Here is a 13,460-nt window from a genome sequence, read left to right as displayed (position 1 = left end):
GGTGAGTGACAAGGAGGGAGAGAGGCAGCAGTCAAGGTAAAAATCTCCTGTGTCAACTAATTTTTTTGTGAACTGGAGAAAATGCTGGAGAAAATGCTATAAGGGAAACCATGGTGAGCCAGCCAGCCGGTTGGGTCTCAGAAGCAATCCGTCATCGAGGAGAACAGAGTCTACTCAATCCCCAGTCCAGGGCTGAGGAGGGCTTGGGAGGCTATAGCCAGGCAGCCAGCAGCAAGCGAGGTCATCGAGATGAGGTGTGAGGCCTTACCAAGCTCTGGGAAAATTGGCAAAGAAAGTCATGAGCGATGTGGTCAGTGACAGCACTTTCTGTTTTGTCTAGCTACAATCCCACACTTCTGTGTGTTTGGAGACAGCGGTCTTGGAAATCAGTGTAAATTTAGGTTTGGACATCAAAAAGTTGTCATGAGCAGAGCTTCAATAATGCCACAAATACGGCAGGAAAATATTCAGGTTCACAAGCAAGTCTGAACAAGTATTCATCCCATGTTCCAGTCATTTCTTGAATTTAATTTGTGATGCTAAAGCTAAATCCTGTGAGGAAACCAGACAGCTTTTCAAACTTTGTTCACAACTCGTATGCCTTTTACACGGTTTCCACTCACTGTGAAATATGGTGCAATCATGCTTGCAGCAAGAAAATGGAAAACGTTTGATGGTCAAAAGAATTTGTAACACTGTAGAGTCAGAGGTTTATGTCCATGTCACCCCTTTTTTCAACCCCTAAGCTGCCTGTGTTTGGCCAGTATCCCTCTATACCCATCTTACCCATGTAACTGTTTAATGCTTTTCAAAATACAAGATTGTACCTGCCTTTTACTACTACCCTCTCTCCACCCTAATTGTCTGCAACTGTGAAGACTTGATCACCTATTAAGACTTGCATTCCAACCATTATCTTGTAATTGAGTTTGTGTCTATATATGGCCTGTTTGTGAACCCAACTCTCCCACTCTACTGAAGAAGAAGCGGCACTCCGAAAGCTCGTGGGGCCAAACAAACCTGTTGGACTTTAACCTGGTGTTGTGAGACTTCTTACTGTGTTTACCCCAGTCCAACGCCGGCATCTCCACATCATGAGCAATCTTTGATAGAGATCAGTGGGTCTGAGGTAATGCATCAAACCTGAGTGAATGCTCCAAGTACATCATTTCTTTCACTCTGCCACGCTGAAATCTCCATACTGCTTTCCTCTTTGGTGCTTGCATGTGACAATGTGAGAAGCCCTAGGTGGGGAAGAAGGGGCCACCAGTCAAAGAACAAAGAAAATTACAGCGCAGGAACAGGCCCTTTGGCCCTCCAAGCCTGTGCCGACCATGCTACCTGACTTAACTAAAATCCCCTACCCTTCCGAAGGGTCAGTACCCTGTCAGTACCCTTCGGTTGGAAGGAGGTCCAGAAGCAGCAGACCCTGTCAGAGTCCTGTCTGTCATTAGTAACCCACACATGATCCTTTAGCAGTAGGAGGATGGAGAATAGGACATGTACCCACATCATTAACCAATGGGCTGCTACCAACATAGGTGCTGTATTAATCTTTGTGAGGAAATGAACAATGCTCTTCTTTGTGTTTGTAGGAGCAATGACATCACAACCACAAGAAAAGGAGCAGGAGGATCCCACATCTACATATTAATGGATAAATAACTCTTCAAGCTGGCTGGGTCACAGGGTTGCTGTGTGGTTGTCACTGGAGAGTGAGAGAATTGGTTCATGGGCATGAGGGTGCATCTGGTTTATACACGAGGCATGATGCTAACGTATCCACCACTGGACACATGGAACTCGACATCTGGCATGGTAAGTAGCAAACACTCAATGCCTCCGTCTCTCATGCAGATCAAGGTCATCTCAAATGATGTGGATCTTGAGAAAACTGAGAGCCAGCTAGCCACGTGAGGATGATGCATTTTACCCTTCAGCAGTGCAGATATTTTCATGTTGATGGGTACATACTGGTGGTTAGATTCAGGGTCGTGACTTGTAAGCAAGACACAGCAAGCAGCTGACAGAGGCTGTGACAGGTGAGGTGGAGGACTGTGGGAGATTACACCCAGCCTCATATCCAGCCTGATAATGAATCTCTGGGCCAACAACAACACAGCAGCTATTGGAACAACAGTAAAGGCCAAAAAGAAACAACAGTTTTGGAGAGTTCTGATCACAAACACAGAACTCTCCACTCACCTGACAAAGGAACAGCACTCCGAAAGCTAGTGGCGTTTACTACCAAATAAACCTGTTGGACTTTAACCTGGTGTTGTGAGACTTCTCCCTGTGTTTACCCGAGTCCAACACCGGCATCTCCACATCAGGTTATTGGACGCCAGAGACTTAAACCTTCAAAGTTAGATTACTGACACTGATTTAGTATATTGGAAAATATGAAATAATAACATAAGAAATAGGAGCAGGAGTAGGCCATCTAGCCCTTTGAGCCTGCCCCACCATTCAGTAAGATCATGGCTGATCTGAAGTGGATCAGTTCCACTTTCCCGCTCTCTCCCCATAACCCTTAATTCCCTTGTCTATCAAAAACCTACCTACCCGTGACTTAAATATATTTAGCGAGGTAGCCTCCACCACTTCAACGGGCAGAGAATTCCAGAGATTCACCACCCTTTGAGTGAAGAAGTTCCTCCTCAAATCCGATCTAAACTGCACCCCGCATATCTTGAGGCTGTGTCCTCTAGTTCTGCTATCCTTTCTAAGCGGGAAGAATCTCTCTACCTCAACCCTATCCATCCCCTTCATTATCTTATTCGTCTCTATAAGATCCCCCCTCAGCCTTCTAAACTCCAACAAGTACAGACCCAGTCTATTTAGTCTCTCTTCATAGTCCAACCCCCTCATCTCCGGTATCAGCCTAGTGAACCTCCTCTGCACTCCCTCCAAGGCCAATATATCCTTCCTCAAGTGCAGCGACCAAAACTGCACACAGTACTCCAGCTGCGGCCTCACCAGTGCCCTGTACAGTTGCAGCAAGACTTTCCTGCTTTTATATTCTATCCCCCTCGCTATAAAGGCCAGCATCCCATTCACCTTCTTGATCACCTGCTGCACCTGCAGACTGGTTTTTTGCAACTTGTGCACAAGGACCCCCAGGTCCCTCTGCACCGTAGCATGCTGCAGCTTTTCGCCTTTTAAATAATAATCCCTCCTACTATTATTTTTGCCAAAGTGGATAACCTCACACTTGCTAACGTTGTACTCCATCTGCCAGTGCCTCGCCCACTCACTCAGCCTATCCAGATCCCTCTGCAGACTTTCCACACCCTCCGCACAATTTGCTTTTCCACTTATCTTTGTGTCATCAGCAAATTTCGACACCCTACACTCAGCCCCCTCCTCCAGATCATCTATATAAATGGTAAATAGCTGAGGCCCCAGCACCGATCCCTGCGGCACTCCACTAGTCACCAACCAGAATAGCACCCATTGATACCAACTCTCTGCCTCCTATTAGACAACCAATCCTCTATCCTAGCGAGGATAGAGCTCCATGCCCCCTAACCTTCTGTAGCAACCTTTTGTGAGGCACCTTATCAAACGCCTTTTGGAAATCTAAAAACACCACATCCACCGGTTCCCCTCTGTCTACCACACTAGTCACATCCTCATAGAATTCCAATAAATTCATCAAACACGACTTCCCCTTAACGAATCCGTGCTGCGTCTGTTCTATCAGACCATTCCTTTCCAGGTGCCTCGCTGTTTCTTCTTCGATGATGTCTTTAATATGGTCTTTAATGAAATAATGGTCTTTATGGGAACTGGAAGTCATGCTTCATTTGTTCAGAGACTTGGTCAGAACCATCTGAGGTACTGAATTCGCTTTCAGACACTGCACCTCAGGAAAGATATAGGATAGAGATTTGTCACAAATGTTACCTTTAGTCCCCAGTCAGCTCTTGATCCACTCAGGCCATTCTGCCCCATCAGCAGAGATGAATTTCTACTCAGAGTTAATTTATAAAGGCAGTTTCATCGAGTAGGCTTGTATTCCACTGAATTAGAAAGATTGAGAGGTGATGTAACTGAAGTGTTTAAAATGAGAAAAGGATTTGAAAAGATAAATACAGAGAAACTATTTCAACTGGTGGAAGCATCCAGAACAAGAGGGTAAATTAAATTAGGGCTAAGCTGCTCAGTGTGAAATCAAGAAGGATTTTTCACACGAAGAGTGAACTCTGGGAATTCTCAGTAAAAGACTATGATACTGGGGCAACTGAGCTTTTACGTCTAATGTTTGTCTGTTTTTGTTGGAGCAAAGGTGAATAAATGAAATTAAGATGCTGATCAACCATATCTAATTGAATGGAGAACAAGCTCTAAGGGCTCCTGTTCCATTTAGTGTTCCACACAATGAATGAGGACCCTTGATGAGTGCATTAATGTGTTAAATAGAGAATGCTTGAATTCACAAAGCTTTGATATGTAGGTTGTAAATGCTATAGCTCTTTAAAGCTTAAGCCAAGGTCACATTTCCTGATATGTGATGATTGGACACATTTCCTTCCAGTCGGTTGCAGATTCTCCATTGTTGTACATCCAGATAAGGCTGTTTGCTTTGAAGCTGATTGATGGTATCCGCTCTGAGAGTCAGAGTGATCAGTATGCATTGCCTGATAGGCTCAGTGAGCCACAGCCATCAGCGAAAGCTTTTACCAACCCAAACACTTCAGACAAATATCAATGATTCTTGTAGCAGCAGGTTTAAACACTCACAGCAAATGCTTAGCTCAACAGGTAAGAATTCCAAGCCAGCCTGCTTGTTTGAGCCTTGAATAGCAGCACTTAGTAAAGTGCGGTTCCTTTGATTTTATCTTAGTGAAAAACTCCCTGGGGCGACTGCCCACTGAGACTCTGATCAGCAGGGGTAAAGTGAGGTGAGTGCAGGATAGGGCCAGGCTCGCACAGACAACACTTGTTAAATCAGAAAATAAATAAATATCTAACCCTTTAGAGAAAAAATGTTGTTGTTCCTTTCCAACTGGTTTTGATGTTCTCTCTTTCTTTGACTGATTCGCACCTGTGATCAGAGTTAGAAGAGTGAGATGGGACATATGATGAAATATTGAATGGTTCTGTCTTCACACACACAGGGCTCACATTAACGCTTTCCATGCCTGATTGCATTCCTCACTACAAACATCTACCAATGATCAGCTGAAGGCTCTTGCTGGGGTTGGTCTTTCTTCTTGTGTCACTGCAAAGGCTTATCCTGACTTGACATTGCACACAGTTTACTCAGCTCAGCAGTTTATTGGAGGGAAGGTTTCCATATGTCTATGGTGAAGAATTGCTTCCTGACGCCAGTCTTTAATAGATAATTTTTATTCATTCATGAATATAAATAACACTGACATTTATTGCCGACTCCAAATTTCCCTTGAGAAGGTGGTGGTGTTTCTTGAATCACTCCAAATGTAACATCAATATAAATATTTCATATAATCATAGAATCACAGAATGGTTACAACTCAGAACAAGGCCATTTAGCCCAACATATCTATGCCAGCTCTCTGCAAGCGCAGCTCACCCAGTTGTATTGCCCATCTTCTCCCCAAAGTCTTGCAAAAATTTCCTTTTCAGCTAATTATGCAATTCTCTCTTGAAAGCCTCATTAAACCTGCCTCCATCATGCTCTCTGGCAGTGTGTTCCAGATTCTAGCCACTCACTGTGCCAGCAGAAGCATTGGAGACATGAGGAGGAATTTTTTAACAATTACCTTAAATCTATGTCCTTTTGTTCTCAGTTCTTTCACTGATGGGAATAGTTTCTCCCTATCTACTCTCTCCAGACCCCTCATGATTTTGAATGTTGCTATAAAATCTCCTCTCAACTTTCTCTTTTCCAAGGAAAGCAGTGCCAATGTCTCTAGTCTATCTTCATAACTGAAGCTTTTCATCCATGGAATCATTTTCATGAACTTTTTCTGAGCACTTTCCAATGTCTTCACAACATTCCCAATGTGTGGTGTTCAGGACAAGATATAATACTCCAGTAAAGGCCAGAAACAGTGTTCTATACAGGTTGATCCTCACTTGCTGAATTGCCCCTTAGTTCCCAAGATATGTAGGTTAGTTGGGTTAGCTATGGTAAATCGCAGGGTTACAGGAATAAGGTGAGAGATGTGGCCTGGATAAGATGTTCTGGTGGAGAGTTGGTGCAGATTTGATGAGCCGAATGGCCTCTTTCTGCACTGTAGGGAATTCTACATTGCACTGCAAACAGTTATGCGATGGTAAATCTGTGTCACAGCAATGGGTAGCATTCAAGGAGGGAATTGAAGGTGTTCAGAGTAAGCCTGTTCCCACAAAGAAAAAGGGTGGCACAGTCCACGGATGACAAAATGCATTGAGAGGAAGATAAGACAAAGGGAAGCTTATTTCAGATACCCTGAGCTTAATACTGCAAAAAGTATAGAAGAGTACACAAAGTTTAGCAGTGAAATTGAAAAGGAAATTAGGAAAGTAAACAGGGAACTTGAAAATATATTTACAAGTGAAATCAAGGAAAATTCAAACATGTTTTATAAGTACATAAAGAGCAAGAGGACAATTAAGGAACATGTATTGTGTTCAAAGACTACGTTTCTCAGTCTCTGTCTCAGTGAGAATCTTCATTGAACTGGTTGTAAAGATGGCAGTTTATGGAGCTTCCAACACACCAGAGGTCGCGTGACTACAGCAAACCAAATGGGATATTTAGTATTGCTGCATTTTAAAACCCAAACATCCGTCTTCTCATAATGAACAAAACACAAATTTGCATGCACAATCATGTGTAATTGAGTTACCCAACTTACCCACTGTACACCCACTATTTACATTAACAGTTGTTTTCACAGCTCATAAATCTCTGCATCTGCATTGCATACAATCTTACCAGCCATTCATGCCATGTACCCGCTGCAGCAATGTCGGAGAAATCTCTGTTTACTGTAGCAAGTTGAAAAATCCTGCTGGCTTGAACGGCCATAATATTCTGGTCACAGTCTTCAAATCGTACGGATCTCTTATTGGGAGCCTTTGCATTGTCATTAGTTGTATTTCTTGATGATTCCCTCTCCAGTGTTGGTGCCATGGCACTTGTTGCCATAGTAACTGCTGTGGTTCCATTTCCTTTGCTAAGGGTGAGTGGACCTCTGTGATTGATGATCATTCTGTACTCAATACAGCTGGTGAGATCCCTGATTGGCTGATTGCTGTGAAGGAGCAGTTCCTCTAATTGCTTCTCTATGCCTGTGCTTGCACCCCTATCACCCCTATACTGCTGCCTCAGCCTTTCCAGTCAATTGGGGATAGTGCAAAGATGATATATAGTATTGAATTTCCCAATGTTTTGTGAAACAACTGAATTCTTCACTCATGGACTGAGGGCCATTGTCACTCATCACAATGTCCAGAATGTCATAAGAGCTGAAGTGTGCTTTCAGGCATTTTACTATTTCTCCTGTCATCATTGAATCCAGTTGGTCTAATTCCCAGTCGTCAGATTAGTATTCTACAGTGACAAGATAATCAGTTGCTGCTATAGTGAAGAGGACGACTCCAGCTTCAACCATGGTCACTCTGGGAGCCATGCATTATCAATGGCTCTCTAGCTTGTTTAGCTTGGTACTCATTATGCAGTGGAGATGCCAGCGTTGGACTGGGGTAAACACAGTCTTACAACATCATGTTAAAGTCCAACAGGTTTATTTGGTAGCAAATGCCACTAGCTTTCAGAGTGCTTGCTGCTCCTTTGTCAGGTGAGTGGGAGATCTTTTCACAAACAGAGCATATAAAGATACAAATTCAATTTACAGAATAATGATTGAAATGCGAGTCTCTACAGCTAAACAAGGGGCAGCACGGTAGCACAGTGGTTAGCATTGCTGCTTCACAGCTCCAGGGACCTGGGTTCGATTCTTGGCTCAGGTCACTGTCTGTGTGGAGATTGCATGTTCTCCTCGTGTCTGCGTGGGTTTCCTCCAGGTGCTCCGGTTTCCTCCCACGGTCCAAAGGTGTGTGGATTAGGTTGATTGGCCATGCTAAAATTGACCCTTAGTGTCCTGAGATGCTTAGGGATTAGCAGGTAAAATATGTAGGGATATGGGTGGGATTGTGGTTGGTGCAGACTCGATGGGCCGAAGGGCCTCTTTCTGCACTGTAGAGTTCTATGATTCTATTTTAAAGGTACCAAATATAAGTGGAGAAAACAAAAAACACAAGTTAAAGAGATGTGTACTGTCTCCAGACAGGACAGTTAGTGAGATTTTGCACGTCCAAGCAAGTCATGGGGGTTACAGATAGTGCGACATGAACCCAAGATCCCGGTTGAGACCGTGTGCGGAACTTGGCTATTAGTCTCTGCTCAGCGACTCTGTGCTGTCGTATGTTATGAAGGCCGCCTTGGAGAACGCTTCCCAGAAGGTCAGAGGCCGAATGATCTTTGGATAAGTGGAGGAGGTCATGGGCAGTTTGCTCCAGAGCAGCAGGGATGGTGCCAACACCCAAAGAACATAAGAACATAAGAAATAGGAGCAGGAGTAGGCCATCCAGCCCTTCGAGCCTGCCCCGCCATTCAATAAGATCATGGCTGATCTGTCGTGGCTCAGTTCCACATTCCCGCCCTCTCCCCATAACCCTTAATCCCCTCGCTTATCAAAAACCCATCAACCCGCGTCTTAAAGATATTTAGTGAGGCAGCCTCCACCACTTCAACGGGCAGAGAGTTCCAGAGATTCACCACCCTTTGAGTGAAGAAGTTCCTCCTCAACTCCGTTCTAAACCGCCCCCCCCTTTATCTTGAGACTGTGCCCCCTAGTCCTACTGTCCTTTCTGAGCGGGAAGAGTCTCTCCACCTCTATCCTATCCATCCCATTCATCATCTTATACGTCTCAATGAGATCTCCCCTCATTCTTCTAAACTGTAACGAGTACAAGCCTAGTTTATTCAGCCTCTCCTCATAGCTCAACTCCCTCAACTCCGGTATCAGCCTAGTAAACCTCCTCTGCACTCCCTCCAAGGCCAAAATATCCTTGCATAAGTACAGCGACCAAAACTGCACACAGTACTCCAGCTGCGGCCTCACCAATGCCCTATACAGCCGCAGCAAGACCTCCCTACTTTTATATTCAATCCCCCTCGCTATGAAGGCCAGCATCCCATTCGCCTTCCTGACCACCTGCTGCACCTGCAGGCTGGGTTTTTGCGACTCATCCACAAGGACCCCAAGGTCCCTCTGCACCATCGCCTGCTGCAGTTTTTCGCCACGTAAGTAATAGTCCTTCCTACCATTATTCCTACCAAAGTGGACCACCTCGCACTTGCCAACATTAAATTCCATTTGCCATTTCCTGGCCCATTCGCTCAGCCTATCTAGATCCTTCTGCAGACTCTCCACACCCTCCGCGCAATTTGCCGTTCCACCAATCTTGGTGTCATCAGCAAATTTCGACACCATACACTCAGTTCCCTCCTCCAGATCATCTATATAAATGGTAAATAGCTGAGGCCCCAGCACCGACCCCTGGGGCACTCCACTAGTCACCAACCGCCAATCCGAATAGCACCCATTAACCCCCACTCTCTGCCTCCTATTTGACAACCAATCCTCTATCCACGCTAACACCCTACCCCCAACTCCATGCCTCCTTACCTTCTGCAATAACCTCTTGTGAGGTACCTTGTCAAACATCCTCTGAAAATCAAGAAAGACCACATCCACCGGCTCTCCTCTATCCACCGCCCTAGACACATCCTCATAGAACTCCAATAAATTTGTCAGACACGACTTCCCCTTAACGAAACCGTGCTGTGTCTGCTCTATCAAGCAATTCCCCTCAAGATGCCTCGCTATTTCCTCCTTGATGACGGATTCTAACATTTTACCTACAACAGACGTTAAACTAACTGGCCTATAATTCCCTGCCATTTGCCTGGCACCCTTCTTAAACAACGGCGTAACATTAGCCGCTTTCCAATCTTCCGGCACTTCCCCGGAATCCAGCGACGTCTGGAAAATAACCACCAAGGCATCCACTATCACCTCCGCCATTTCTTTCAGAACCCTCGGATGCATTCCATCCGGTCCTGGGGACTTGTCCACAATCAGTCCCTCCAGTCTGTCGAGCACTGCCTCTCTAGTAACAATAATGTCATTGAGACCCTCCAGTCCTACCACCTTTCCATCGCTAACAGTCGGCAAATTATTCACGTCTTCCTCCATGAAGACAGAAACAAATAAGTTATTCAAGACCTCAGCCATATCCCCATCCCCTACCACTAAGTCCCCCCTCTCATCCTCTAAAGGTCCAACGTTCACCCTAGCCAGCCTCTTCCTTTTTATATATTTATAAAAACTCTTGCTATCCTTTTTTATATTAAGCGCTAGCCCAGCTTCATAGTTTCTCCTACCCTTCTTTATCAACTTCTTTGTCAATCTTTGTTGACATTTAAACCTCTCCCAATCCTCTTCTCGCCCACTACTCTTAGCTACTCTAAACACCTCCGCTTTTAATTTAACACTTTCCTTCACCTCCTTCGTTATCCATGGCTTATTACCTCTCCTCCTATGGTCCTTTTTAACCATCGGAATAAATTTCTGCTGAGCACCAAGAAAGATCTCCTTGAAGATCCTTCACTGTTCCTCAGCAGACCTACATTCCAACGCGCTCCCCCAGTCCACATTCGCCAATTCTTCTCTCATCCTACCGTACTCCCCTCTGTTGAAACAAAGGACACCTGTCCGGGAACCCACTTTCTCCTCCTCCATCTGCACCAGAAACTCCACCATACAATGATCACTCTCCCCAAGAGGATCCTTCACCGCAAGGTCCTGAGTTGCAATAAAGAACAAACATTAGGGGAAGGGAGATAAAACATTTTATGCCGCATCGCACTTCGAGGAGGATTTAGGTTCAGGGTTCGCTTCTGCTCACTTGCATGCTGGATGCCAACCTGGCTGTCTGTGACCATTTGGGATGCCCCATCTCCCCCTACCAGCTCCATGGCACACTCTTCGATGCTGGTCAGCTGCCACAGGTCAGGCGTACCACCACCAGTTTAAGTAGTCACGTGTAAGTTGTGAATGTTCTTCTCCTGTGGGAATGTAAGGTGGATAGCAAGCATTAATATATTGTAATGCATGGTGTGCAATGTGTGCCTGTGCCTCGGGCAGTTTCGGAGAAAGTGGTCACCACTGAAGGGTGCTTGTTGAGGAGAAGGGGTTAGATTCTGCTGCCGGGGGAAGGGTAACTTGTTGCATGCCCTTCAGGTGTCTAAGCATGGTTTGAGATCCATGCCAAACATATGCGGAGTTCCAAGGGGGATGCTCACTCACTCTTGCCACTTGAAGAAGGTTGTATTTTTTTTACGACACTTCTGGCAGAGTGCGGTGTCAGAGTCCTGGTATTCACTGTTTCTGGCACCTCCTCCCACAATGCCATGGCGGATGTACCCCTTGGGGAGGGCCCTGGCCGGTGAAGATCCCCTCACCCTTATCCTCTGGCAGGTGTTCCTGGTCGGTCTCTGTGAATCTGGGTGCTGGTTTGTGCGCAGATATCTTTGTGACGTGACCGGCTGTGTGTCCATTCCTGCAGCTTATGTACGGTTCGAGCTTATTAGGGAAGTCATAGGGTTATAGAGGTTTACAGCATGGAAACAGGCCCTTTGGCCCAACTTGTCCATGCTGCCCTTTTTTTCAAAAACCCCTAAGCTAATCCCAATTGCCCGCATTTAGAACATAGAACATAGAACACTACAGCACAAACAGGCCCTTCAGCCCACAAGTTGCACCGATCACATCTATACCTACCAGGCCATAGAACTATCTGTAACTCCCAATCCCATTAGATCCCATATACTCATCCAGAAGACTTTTAAAAAACCCCAGCGAGTTCGCCTCTACCACTGACGGCTGCCAATTCCATTCACTCACCACCCTCTGAGTGAAAACCTTACCCCTAACATCTCCTCTGTACTTGCTTCCCAGCACCTTAAACCTCTGTCCTCTCGTACTGACCATTTCAGCCCTGGGAAATAGCCTCCGAGAATCCACCCTATCTATTCCTCTCAACATTTCATAAACCTCTATCAGGTCGCCTCTCAACCCTCGTCTCTCCAGGGAGAAGAGACCTAGCTCCCTCAACCTATCATCATAAGGCATGCCTCCCAATCCAGGCAACATCCTTGTAAATCTCCTCTGCACCCTCACAATAGCTTCCACATCCTTCCTGTAGTGAGGTGACCAGAACTGCACACAGTACTCCAAGTGGGGTCTGACAAGGGTCTTATAAAGTTGCAGCATTACCTCCCGACTCCTAAACTCAATCCTTGATTAATGAAGGCCAGTACACCATACGCCTTCTTGACCACATCCTCTACCTGCGAGGCTGATTTAAGAGTCCTATGGACCCGGACCCAAAGATCCTTCTGCTCCTCAACACTGCTAAGACTCCTACCCTTGATATTGCATCCCATTGGTCCTGCCAAAATGGACCACTACACAGTTATCCGCATTGAAGTCCATCTGCCACTTCTCTGCCCAGTCTTGCATCCTATCTATGTCACGCTGAAACTTCTGACATCCCTCCAGACCATCCACAACACCAACATCCGTATCATCGGCGAACTTACTAACCCATCCCTCCACTTCCTCATCCAGATCATTTTTGAAAATGACAAACAGCAAGGGTCCCAGAACAGATCCCTGGGGCACTCCACTGGTGACCGACCTCCATGCAGAAAAAGAGCCATCCACAACCACTCTCTGCCTTCTGCAGGCAAGCCAGTTCTGGATCCACAAGGCCAAAGCCCCTTGGATCCCATGCCCTCTCACCTTCTCAAGAAGTCTTGCATGGGGTACCTTATCAAACGCCTTGCTGAAGTCCATGTACACCACGTCCACTGCTCTTTCTTCGTCAATGTGTTCAGTCACATTTTCAAAGAACTCAACTAGGCTCATAAGGCACGACCTGCCCTTGACAAAGCCGTGCTGACTATTTCTGATCATACTAAACTTCTCATAGTTTGGCCCATATCCATGTAACTATCTAAATACTTTTTAAAAGACAAGATTGTATCCGCCTCTACTACTATCTCTTGCAGCTTGTTCCAGACACTCACCACCCTCTGTGTGAAAAAATTGCCCCTCTGGACACTTTTGTATCTTTCCTGTCTCACCTTAAATCTATGCCCTCTAGTTTTAGACCCCCCTAACTTTGGAAAAGATATTGACTATCTAGCTGATCTATGCCCCTCATTATTTTAAAGACCTCTATAAGATCACCCCTCAGCCTCCTACACTCCAGAGAAAAAAGTCCTAGTCTATCCAGCCTCTCGTTATAACTCAATCCATCAAGTCCCGGTAGCATCCTAGTAAATCTTTTCTGCACTCTTTCTAGTTTAATAATATCCTTTCTATAATAAGGTGACCAGAATTGCACACAAT

The sequence above is a fragment of the Carcharhinus amblyrhynchos genome, chromosome 20 (genome assembly GCF_965287045.1).
Source record: "Carcharhinus amblyrhynchos chromosome 20, sCarAmb.v2.hapA, whole genome shotgun sequence".
In the NCBI taxonomy this organism is placed as follows: domain Eukaryota; kingdom Metazoa; phylum Chordata; class Chondrichthyes; order Carcharhiniformes; family Carcharhinidae; genus Carcharhinus; species Carcharhinus amblyrhynchos.
The sequence above is the reverse complement of the archived record's forward strand: the minus strand, read 5'-3'. Positions refer to the sequence as shown.